Source organism: Hyla sarda, chromosome 2 (genome assembly GCF_029499605.1).
Source record: "Hyla sarda isolate aHylSar1 chromosome 2, aHylSar1.hap1, whole genome shotgun sequence".
Taxonomy (NCBI): Eukaryota; Metazoa; Chordata; class Amphibia; order Anura; family Hylidae; genus Hyla; species Hyla sarda.
In genome coordinates this window covers 427,179,246-427,192,132 of record NC_079190.1, presented here as the reverse complement: position 1 = coordinate 427,192,132, position 12,887 = coordinate 427,179,246, and the positions used below count along the sequence as shown (strand labels likewise).

At 43.1% G+C, this 12,887-nt stretch overlaps 1 protein-coding gene across 3 annotated transcripts in view; it reads right to left on the bottom strand.

The window, feature by feature from the left end:
• GIT1 (GIT ArfGAP 1) overlaps positions 1 to 12,887 on the bottom strand; it is a 155,161-nt gene that overhangs the window by 95,301 nt on the left and 46,973 nt on the right. The window lies entirely within an intron of this gene.

Genomic DNA, 12,887 nt, shown 5'->3' with positions numbered 1-12,887 from the left:
ATTTAGAATTCTTTATAGCAAAATTCCACTGGGTCAGAAGTTTGCATACACCAACTTGACCGTGAACCTAAAATAGATTAGACATTTTCCAAAAACAACATCATGGCCTTAGAAGCTTATAATAGGCTGACATCCCGTGAGGTAACTAGGGGTGATCTGTGGCAAGGATTTTTGGGCCTACTGGGAAATCAAAAGAAATATCAGCTAAGACATTAAAAAAAGAATTGCGTGGACCTTCACAAGTCTGGTGCATCCTTGTAAATTTCCAAATGGCTGAAGGTAAACCGGTTCATGTGGTCAAATCATAATGCAAGTTTAAAGGGGTACTCCAGTGGAAAACCATTTATTTTAAATCAACTGATGCCAGAAATGTATACAGATTTGTAAATTACTTCTATTAAAAAATCTTAATCCTTCCAGTACTTAGCTGCTGTATACTACAGAGAAAGTTATTTTCTTTTCTGTCTGACCACAGTGCTCTCTGCTGACACCTCTGTCCATGTCAAGAACTGTCCAGAGCAAGAGCAAATCCCCATAGCAAACCTATACTGCCCTGGACAGTTCCTGACATGGACAGAGGTGTCAGCAGAGAGCACTGTGGTCAGACAAAGGAAATTAAAAAAGAAAATAACTTTTTCTGTAGTATACAGCAGCTGATAAGTACTGGAAGGATTAAGATTTTTTTAATCTTAATCCTTTTTTAGATCTGTTTAACTTTCTGGCACCAGGTGATTTAAAATAAATTGTTTTCCAACGGAGTACCCCTTTAACCACCATGGGAACCCGTAGGCTCATACTGTGCAGGAATGAGACGTGTTCTGTCTCCTAGGTGAATGTACTTTGGTGCGAAGAATACAAATCAGTTCAAGAACAGCAGCAGGCGTCCTTGTGAAGATTCTGAAGGAAACAGGTAAAAAAAAAAAAAAAGTATCTATATCAATGGTTTCAAACTATGGCCCTCCAGATGTTGCAAAACTAACTCCCAGCATGCCTGGACAGCCAACGGCTGTCCGGGCAAGCTGGAAGTTGAAGTTTTGCAACATCTGGAGGGCCACAGTTTGAGACCACTGATATAAATCAACAATAAAAAAGGTGGAAGGTGATCTTAAATGTTTACACACGTAAATATAAGGCTACCAAATGCAAACATTGACATATATGTAAACTTCTAAGCCACTGGGAAATGTATATTAAACCAGTGTTTCTCATTGTTTCTAAGCCAAGTATCCCCAGTGCTCTGAGCATGCATTGTACTGCCTATTTATTTCAGGATTTTTTTTATTTGACTATGCTACAGGGGCTGTGAAGTTAGTGTAGTTCATAATATAGTGTCTGTACCTGTGTGTGATGGTTTTCTCACAATTCTTCTGTGATTTTCACCCCAATATTTATTTTTACCAGCATATAAAATGACTGTTGTCTCAGATTTTTCCCAGGTTGCAATGCGGCCGAGACCTGACTCACTAGTCGGCTGATGAGAGGGAGCCTGTCTGCTTCAATGGGTGGAGGGATCACTTGATGGGAGAGAGATCAACCTGCAACTAATGCAACAGCTGTAGGCACCCTGATTGAAAACCACAGGTCTTTTGAATGGATGCAGCTTTATGTTTCAATGGGTGGGGTGGCTGATGTGTGGGAGGAAGGAAAATGGAATTATGGGATTTGTAGGCAAAGAAGAAAACTCAAACATGAAATACCATTTTACAAAAAGCTATCCACAGTGTTATGGTAATCTCACAACATAGCCATTTAGCCCCAAGACAAGCGCAGATCCTTCCTAAGCATGTCCATTACTGTCTGCCAGGTACGTACTAAAATCACCTTATGGTGGAGAACCCCTTTAAACTATAGAGACATGGCATGTAACCCGAAACCCCCAACCCCCCCCCCCCCCCCCCCCCCTCAAGGTAACACTGGCTGAGAACCTAGGGATTATACCATTAGTGATCACAATGTTACTCAGCCTGAATAGGAGTTTGACTTGCGCTATATATGCTAAAATGATTATCCTCACCATTCCCGGGGGACGTTTGTGCCCCCAGGGATGGTGAAGATATAAAGTTATAAAGTCCCCCTGGGCCACCAGTAAGTAGTCCCCTGGACGGGGACTTATACTTACCAGCTCCGTTAGCTGAGGCCGTGGCCTCCCCTGACAGCTTGAATGACTGCTCGAATCATCGCTCTGTCCCTAAGCAGACGGAGCAGAGCAGTGACGCGAGCCGTCATTCAAGCAGTCGGGGCGGGGCCACTGCCTCAGCGAACGGAGCTGGTGAGTCTAAGTCCCTTGCCAGGGGACTTCTTACCCAGTGGCCCGGAGGGAATTTATAACTTAATATCTTCAACATTCCTGGGGGCACAAACATCCACCCGGGGATGGTGAGGATAATCATTTTAGCATATAGAACACATTGGCAAGCATTATATATGCTAAAATCTACTGATTGTTCCCTTTAAAGGGTACTCCCTGGTGCTAGAAAGTTAAACATAGGTAAATTACAAATTAAACAATCTCAATCCTTCCAGTACTTATCAGCTCCACAGGAAGTTTTTTTCTTTTTGAATTTCCTTTCTGTCTGATCACAGTGCTCTCTGCTGACACCTCTGTCCATGTAAGGAACTGTCCAGAGCAGGAGCAAATCCCCATAGCAAACCTATCATGCACCGGACAGTTCCTGAAAAGGAAAAGAAAAAAAGAAAAGGAAAAAGAAAAAAAAGAACTTCCTGTAGAGCACACAGCAGCTGATAAGTAATGGACAGATTAAGATTTTTTTTAATAGAAGTCATTTACAAATCTGTTTAACTTTCTAGCACCAGTTGATAAAAAAAAAAAAAAAATATATATATAAAAAAGGTGTTTTCCACCGGAGTACCCCTTTAACATAGAAAAACTGAAGGCAGAAATGCCCTTTAATATTCTTCTTGCACAGTGCTTATAATTTATGGTTGCTAAAACTGGCCATATATATTAGGTATAGGTCAGCAGAACCCAATGATTTCAACAGGATCTGCCATTCTTCTAGTGTGTTTGGTCTTCTCCCAATATTCCCCCAAAGGACAGGGGATGACAAATGAGGGGGAAGAGGAAGATCAGGCATGTTGAATTTTACAGTGTGTTTGAGCCTTAGGGTACGTTCACATGAGCGGATTTACAGCGGATTTTACGCTGCGGAACCGCTGGTGAAGGCCCCGCTCTATGCTGTCTTTACATGTGCCTGCTCGTAGCAGCAATACGCCGCTAAGAGCAGACTCACTGCAGCAATGTGCACAGCGTACTCACACATCTCCCTACCCTGAGCTAGGCTGAGAGCTCCCGCGATGTGAGGGTATACTGCGACTCGCACATCGCAGTGTGTCTGCTCGTAGCGGCGTATTGCCACTACGAGCAGGCACATGTAAAGACAGCATAGAGCGGGCTTTCACCAGCTCGTGTGAACCTACCCTTTGTCCAAGAGATTAGTGAAAGGGGTATTTCGGGATCTAAGCTTTTATCCCCTATCCAGAGGATAGGGGATAAAATGTCTGATCGCGGGGGCCCTCCATTGGGACACCCCACGATCTCCCTGCAGCACCCGCATTGTATGCGGGGCTGCATCTCCAGTGTTGGAAACTTCCGGGCTACCGAGACTGGAGATGTGTCATAACATAACGCCCCCTCCGTGACATCACAACACGCCCCCTCCATTCATGTCTATGGGAGATCTAGGGGAAAGGTTTTTGCCCATTATACTTCTTCTTTAAATGGATCTCCTGATATATAAATCAGTGCAACAGAAGGCACTTTCCTATTGAGTGGGAAAAAAGGCATGCCGAAAAATAATGGCCTTGGCTAGGTTTACAGGGTGTAATTTTTGCACAAAGTTCTGCTGCATAATTCCACCAAAATTTATTGCACATTATTCCGTCCAAATTTCCGTAAAACTGCGAAAAATCTGGAGTCTGCTTTTCTGTGCGGAATTTGAGTGCAATGGCAGAAATTCTGTCATGTGAACATAGCCTTGGCCTATACTAAAGGGACACCCTTGCAAATGCTGGATGTATAGGAAACTATGGACAGTTGAGTCCGGATGTCGGTTTTAGGTGCAGTCCATAGAAATTTTTGACTCCAACTCTGTCAGCAGACTTTAGGGTATACAGTAAAACCACTGGGTCCACATTATAGAGGTTATTACAAGTGTGCCTACCATGTCAGCGCAGTTTGACTTATCTAAAATACCAGAAATTATAGTTTAATTCACTCATGTGCCATATGCAGATTGGCCACAAGTAGTCATTAGGTTAGGGAGCAGAACAAAACTAGTCACCATTCCTTGCCTGTAATCACGCTCTGCAATGGGGGATTTATTTTTTATTTTTTAATTTTTTTTAAAGGGGCATTAAGAGGAGAACTATTACTGTGTGAGGCCAAAAAGGGCGCCATTACAGATTTTCAGCACTGAGGAGATAACTGTTTTACATGTGTGCGGGCACTATTACCATATGAAGTACAAAAAGTGACATTATTAGGCCAGGCTATAGTGACTGACATCGGTTACGTGGTCAAATATACTCTTGTAGCACTCCCTGAATCAGGCTGCATCTCAGCTATTTTATGTGAATAGGGTCACTTTGTGGGCCAAAGATTATTGCGGCCAGAAATCAATCAGGGATGGATTATTACATTTGCAGGTCACGGTTGCAGCCAGTTGGGGTTCGCAACATGCAGCACCATTCAGGGAGCGGAACACAGCGTTCTTCAACTGCGCTACCAATGGGCCCCACTCTTAATTTTGCCCAAGGCTGCATTTAGTCAAAAACTAGCCCTAGCAATGTATACCACAACATATTCAAAAAGACCGGCTCACTTTTAAGGACTGAATGTAGTTAATAAGTGATTCTGGTCAGTCTATTTCCTGAACGTATACGGTTTCTGTGTGTGGGGCTCAAATGTGCCACACACAACGCTGGTCACGAATGAACTAGGTTTGGTTCATTAAAGTCAATGGGCTCCTTAGAGCGTAAGGTACAGTAGGGCTGGGCGGTATACCGATTCAGACCGAATACCGAAATTTTTGTGCTGCACGATATGAATTTTTCCCATATCGCAATACCGGTTGGGCGCCTCCCCCTTGGGAATGAATGAATTATCAGCCCAGCGCTGTCCCATCGGGGAACTAATCACATGTTACTCGCCAGCGCTGTTCTGCTCCCCCCAAATCATGTTACTCGCCAGCACTGTTCTGCTCCCCCCAAATCATGTTACCCGCCAGCGCTGTTCTGCTCCCCCCAAATCATGTTACCCGCCAGCACTGTTCTGCTCCCCCCCAAATCATGTTACCCGCCAGCACTGTTCTGCTCCCCCCAAATCATGTTACCCGCCAGCGCTCTCCCCCCAAATCATGTTACCCGCCAGCACTGCTCTGCTCCCCCCAAATCATGTTACTCGCCAGCACTGTTCTGCTCCCCCCAAATCATGTTACTCGCCAGCACTGTTCTGCTCCCCCCAAATCATGTTACTCGACAGCACTGTTCTGCTCCCCCCCAAATCATTTTACTCGCCAGCACTGTTCTGCTCCCCCCAAATCATGTTACCCGCCAGCGCTGTTCTGCTCCCCCCAAATCATGTTACCCGCCAGCACTGCTCTGCTCCCCCCAAATCATGTTACCCGCCAGCACTGTTCTGCTCCCCCCAAATCATGTTACCCGCCAGCACTGTTCTGCTCCCCCCAAATCGTGTTACCCGCCAGTGCTGTTCTGCTCCCCCCAAATCATGTTACTCGCCAGCACTGTTCTGCTCCCCCAAATCATGTTACCCGTCAGCGCTGTTCTGCTCTTCCCCCCCCCCGCCGCCCAATTAATTATAAGCCCATCGGGGTACTACTCACATGTCACCCGCAAGCACTGCCCTCCTCCTCTTTGTTGCGGGTGGTACGTCAGTGGTCTCAAACCTGTGGACCGCCAGCTGTTGCAAAACTACAGCTCCCAGCATGCCCGGACAGCCGTTGGCTGTCCGGGCATGCTGGGAGTTGTAGTTTTGCAACAACTGGAGGTCCGCAGGTTGGAAACCACTGGCGTACAGTATAGAGTTCCAGCGCCGGAGGCCCGCAACAAAGAGGAGGAGGGCAGTGCTTGTGGGTGACATATGTGAGTAGTACCCTGCTGGGCTGATAATTAATCGGGGGGAGCCGAACAGCACTGGCGGGTAACATGATTTAGGGGGGGGTGAAAGAAATACCGTTATATACCGTGGAACCGCCATAAGTTACAAAAATACCGTGATACACATATTTGGTCATACCGCCCAGCTCTAAAATCCGCCTAGCATCCTTTTTTGACAATATTCTGCGGTATTTCCAAAACGTACAGTGCAAACATGATGTGAACAGGCCCGATGGACACATTGGAGGTACAGTATATGACATGATCTCCCTACGTCTCTGACTAAACCGCGATATAAACATAAGGTTAGACAGTAAAAGAAGACATGAATGTGTGTGTGTTCTCATCCACCAGTCTTCTGCTATCAATGAACAAGTATCTGGTGAAGAAAGATATATATATATAAAATGAACTACATGTTTTGGTTTTCTGGGAATCCCGCTGAGTAAGCATCTCTTGCATGACAAGTCATGCATTCACTACAGGTACACAAACTTGCTTCAGGTCAAGAAAACGCATGATCTTCTCATATAAATGCATGCCTGCTCCACAGAGTGACACATTCACATATAATTCAGTCATTTCTTGGTAACCCCAGGGTGACCTGCCCTTCCCACCTACTTCATCAAGTTCCAGCAAGAAATGAGAACTCCTTCTACAGAGATAATGGAGGCTTTATACAAGAGCACATGACAGAAGATCATTGATGGAAGCCGGCCCAGGTCCATCAAACTGCTATAGAACAGGATTAATATAGACTAGACAACAACTTTCCTTCTGTAATCTAGGCAATGTTCATCATGTAAGATACAGGAGCTACAGGCCTTCTTCAGGTATCTTACTGGAAAATATAAAAAAAAATATCAAATTTGAAACATTCTATACTCTTAAAAATTTTAAATATTTTTCAAGTGTATTCTGCATCATATTATGTGTAAAACTGCATTTACCATAGATAAACTGCAATCAGCTATAACCACTATTCTTGTACCATATAGCTGTCAAACAATGAGTAGCGATAAAACCAGAAGTCCTCCAAAAGCCAGCAGAGTAATGGAAGCACTGAGACCAGGATGCCTGATGAAGCGGAACTTCCGCGAAACGCGTTGCATTGTGGGAATAAAGAATCCTTACTTTGATCCTGGTCTCAGTGCTTCCATTACTCTGCTGGTTTTTTGAAGGACTTCTGGTTTTATCGTTATTCTTTGGTGCAGAGCAGCTGCAGAGACCTCCTCCATTCTATCCACACGCTCAGATCCATGGTTGTACTCAGAAAGGAGTGCAACCTTATCTGGTAAGCGCAATTCACACTGTTGCGTTTGGCCCCCCTGACCATAAGATCTCACACTACGGAGCGCATTCCCTAGTTCTTTTTATTTATACAATCAATGAGTAGGACCACCCACTTGACTACTTATAGCAGAATGAGCATGGGTAAATGAGATATCCTTTTCCTATTATATACATATATATATATATATATATATATATATATATACACACACACACACACACATATATAATTTATTTTGTGGCAGTATGGCAAGGAAAGGGTGTATTTCCCTTTCTAACTCTAGAAAATGCTCCACCTGTGGCCTGATTAATGAGGTATCAGGAAGGGAAAGTGTGTTTAAAAGGAAAAGAAACAATAGTTGGGGCTCTCCCTGGCAAACAGCACACGCTGTAGGGGGAGACACTCAGACCCTGTTGAGGAAGCACACAGCTGGAATCTGTGAGTGGTCCAAGAAGTGGTGTGAACTGTGAGTAGAAGGTTGCAGGAGTCACATGTTTAACTGGCTGAGGTAGCTCACCAGATAGTAGTCAGGGCATGCTGATATATGTAGTCAGTGACCAGACGGTCTAGGATTTTATTTTGTTCCTGTGTTATGCTTGTTTTCCCTGCAACCTGTCTAAATAAAGCTGGCAAGGTGCCAGGCTTGCATGAATAACCGTTGTCCTGCGGGTTTATTGAGTGGAAACGTGTCCCGTGGCAGTGTCCAGGTCGATCACGGAGCTAATCCCCAAGGAGGAATCCTTACAATATATATATATATATATATATATATATATATATATATATATATATATATATACACACACATATACATACACATATACATACACACTCATCATTCTGCTCTATAGCCTGATGATTGAACTGCTTCATCAGATTCCCTTTTACTCAGTGTCATTTCTTAAAAATGTTGACATTTTAAAAGTATGGACCCGTCAGAAGAAGAAGAACACGCTTAAGTCCTGGCTCAGCACTTTCTCCGACTCACTGCAAAAGATGGGCTCCATTATAGGTCTATGAAGCCCGCCTCCTGCAGTAAGTCATAATGAGCACCAGGCAGGATGGTGAAGCATGCTCCTCCAACTATATCTAGAGATCAGTAAAGTTCTAAGCACTGAGACCTTGACTGATCAAAACTTTTGACATGGGACAATAGTTGGGCAGTTTTGGCCTCTTCTTCTGACAATACATGATCTCTTGCTTGTGATGGTTGATGGCAGGCTACTCTATGCCAAAAATGTAATCCACTAGGTTGGATTTTTCCAGTTAGATGAAAATAGAAGCATATAGGATGACTAGCTGAACGCCCCTTGGCACAAGCTGCTCTATACTCTCCCAGATCTGCCAGTTTAGTCTGCCATGTTGCTGAATTGTTGGTAAAACAACATAAAGTGTATGGCCATCTTTAGAAACACCAGAAACTAGGAACATTCTACTTACCCTTTTTATGACGGATACCTAAATATTACAACTGGTATAGCCGGGCAAGTGACACAAAGTTACAGCTTTAGCATAGGAATCAGCTATTTTATTGTTCACAGCATAGCCAAGGGGTATGTCAAAAAGTTCTTCCTTAATTTGCCCTCCCTCAGAGATCAAAGCAGTCGGCACTAGCATTATTCCTGTTCATATATGTCATACCAGTGTGTATATCATGGAAGCAGGTGTACAGGACAGCTGGCTCAATGGTGGCGCTGCATAAAGAAATAAAGCATTCAGTACAAGCTCACACAAAAAAGGAAAAAACCACGGAGCACTCACTGATCACAATGCTGGCAGGACGGACTTCTTAATCTGGAGACCACATCAGCCTATGCAGGGAGGCGGCAGATGGATCTGGAAGGAGTTCAGAAGATGGGCCACAGGCCGTATCACGCAACTAGCCACTTCGTCAGTGATCGGTTGTGATCGGTGAGTGCTCTGTGGTTTTTTCCTTTGTGTGTGAGCTTTTTCCTTCTTTTATTTAGGGAATTTCTTATTGTTAGAGCACCTTTAATATCCAGAAGCAAGAATTTTAAATAAACCCTGCGGTATGCTGCCACAAGCTGTGAAATCAATGGTAAAACCCTTCAGTCAGGAAGCGGCCTCTAATTGCAAGCTGAAGAAAGCAATGTGTGCTGCCTGCTCCATAATCAATGGCGTTTAGTGGTGCTATGAACTATTTTAGTTCTGTCTGAAGACCTATTAATAAATATCTGAATTGCCCTTGATTGCGGCATTTTACACGCCGTATGATTGACTTACGCCTAAGTGCGAGGAGTCACTGGAAGCAGTTTTTGCAATTGAAATAGTGCAGAGGGCATTTAAAAAAAAATAAAAAAAAATAAAAAATCGAAAACTACATTAATTCTAAATCAATATATAGAATCTTTACCACAGGGACATGACTGAAAATGTCTAAAGGGCAGACTATGTGACTGAATAAGAACTTTAGTTCTTCATATTTACAACTTCTATGTTGATTCTAAATCACCTTGGATCAGTTATGGTGCCGGCAGGGGTAACATTTACCATTATGTCATCCCATCAGAATATACTTATGGTATGGTTTCATACACATTACTTTCAGCTAGGACCAGGCATATCAAGTCATTTTTTTGCTGTTATTTTTGTTTGTAGGTCATTAAATGTTGGCATTGGCAAGCAATGTGGGAGTAGTCCTCCAAAAGAGAAAAAAATTTGGCTCCATTGGGGGAAAATGGGGGAATCTACAGGAAATAAGAGTATGATCACACAGGGCAGATGTTCCACAGTGGAAATGTCACATCAGAAAACTTCACCAAATCGGGCAGATTTTGGTGCACATTAGTTGCTGAATATATTAATGATGTAGAAGAAAAAACGAAGTTCATTCTTTGGGTGAAATTCCACCGAACTGCATTGCCATCTATAGAGATGGCACACGTCCGCACGGTGGCGCAATGCTCCGGATTGATGTCCATATAATGTGGAGGAGCGCTTTGTGCTTACTGAAATTGAATTCAATGGGGGAGATTGATCACAACCTGCACAGATGAAAGTTGACCAGTTGCCCCAAAGTAACCTATCAGATCACTTCTTTAATTTTTCAGAGGCCTTTTTAAAAATAAAAGAAGCAATCTGATTGGTTGCTGTGCGCAACTGGTCAACTTCTCCTCTGTACAATCTCCCCAAATGTATTTAGTATAAAAATGTATTTCCTTCCATCATGTAGATTTCGCTAAATAACACTCTTTATTGCCACATAAAACAGATACAAAGTATTCAACTCCACGTCTTATTGACAACCATTTTGTTTTCCGTCCAGTATTTCAAGAATGTATTACCTCACCGCCCTGTGGCTGTATTACACACATTCCACACTGTGGCATTTGGGATAGGAAAAATGACACTATGACAGGTGAGAGGCGGCCGCTGTTTTGCAATGAGCCATGCACCTCCGTGATCACACGACCAGTACTAATGTTCACATGAATAATCCCATTCAATGACAATAAACGCAGAGCTTGAAAACCCCACAAACCCAATAAACAAAATATTGCAAATTTCCAATGAAAGAATTCAGATAAGCTCTAGACAGTGGAACTAAAATACGTTTTTAACACCTCCTCTTACACAGTCAATTCTAGCTTAAACGACTAACAGATGGACAAACAGAAAACTTATATTCTGCATATATTCTGCATATGCTTCCTACAGATGTCTGCATGTCATTGACTGTACATTTCCTTCACAATGACCAATGCCACTAAACGTCACAGGAAACACAGATATAACAGGACGTGAGCAGGCAAAGGGGAATATCAAAGCAGGAACTATAGGAGAATAGATTTCCCAATTCATTATAATGATCAGAGGGTCAGGTTATGCTGGGATCTAAGTCATTAAAAGTGTTATCAGTAAAGGGGTACAAAAATGTAAAATACTGCAAATTTCGAGTTCCCCTATTGACCTCAATAGAGAAGTTAGTGTATCAGCCACCAAACTTGACACAGTACACATTTAAAATCAGCGCTGCAGGTTAAATTCCACATCCACATAAAATGTTTAAATCTCATTGTGTATGTAAGTAACTGGCTCAGTAAAACAGAGGGTCAGTATTAAAGGGGTACACCGCTGCTCAGCGTTTGGAACAAACTCATGACGTCATAGCCCCGTCCCCTCAATTCAAGTATATGCGAGGGGGTGTGATGGCAGTCACGCCCCCTCGCATAGACTTTCATTGAGGGGTGGGGCATGACGTCATGAGGGGGCGTGGCTATGACGTCACAAGCTCCCGATGCGGGCTCCAGCGTTCGGAACAGTTTGTTCCAAACGCTGAGCAGCGGAGTAGCCCTTTAATGGTACAATCTCTGGGTGACTGTTACTAGTGGGGACCACAAAGGTCAGTTTTGGGCCCTATTCTTTTTAATATATTAATGACATTGTAGAAGGACTGTGGAGTAAAGTGTTTTACTGATACTAAGCTCTGTAAAGTGGTTAAGACAATAGAAGACAGTGCACTGTTACAAATGTATCATATAATACCAGAGTAATATGGGAGGGCTACAGTGTTAGGATTAGGGTTATTTAGCTTAGAAAAAAAATGATGACTTATGGACGGCCAAATAACTATGTATAAATAGATCGGGCAGTCCAGAGATCTCTCCCATGATCTATTTATACCCAGGACTGTATCTATAACAAGGGGCCATACTCTATGTCTAGAGGAAAGATGTTTTTTACACCAACTCAGACAGGGGTTCTTTACTGTAAGAGCAGTGAGACTATGGAACTCTCTGCCAGAGGAAGTGGTCATGGTGGACTCAAAAGAGTTCAAAAGGGGCTTGGACCAATTCATGGAGAGCAATAACATTACAAGTTATGAATACTAGATTTATAGGGACTGAACATTGATCAAGGGATTTATTTTGAAGCCATGTTTGGAGTCGGAAAGGAACTTTTCCTCTTGTACGAGGCAATTTGCATCAGCCTCATAAGGGTTTTTTGCCTTCATCTGGATCAACCTCGTAGGCACACAGTAGGGATATAGGTTGAACTTTAAGGACTGATTTTTTTTCAACCTAATACACTATGATATCATGTATTCCCATTACATGGGATTTTCTGCATGGAAAGCTTCTGATATACGTGGCCGTAAACCTACAATGGTAAATGACTTGTGTTTATCAATCATTTCAAGTCCAGGACGCTTCCCCTATTCATGACCAGACTGGTCGGATTTTCAGAGCCGAGAAAATTTTATGTCAATCAAAGAAACAGCGCTCGGCACTGCACATGAGCTCCTACAATAAACCTTCTACAGACAGCTACACACTGCTCCGCAACCTTCTATCCCTGGGGTGCTCAAATCCACAAGAAACCAGTCTTCAAACAATGCAGAAAACAATATGAATGTCACTCACCAGATTCCAGATGTGAAGGCAGATATATTCAAAAATTATCTGCTCTGGTTGGCTCCCGTGTGCTGCTGCAGGCG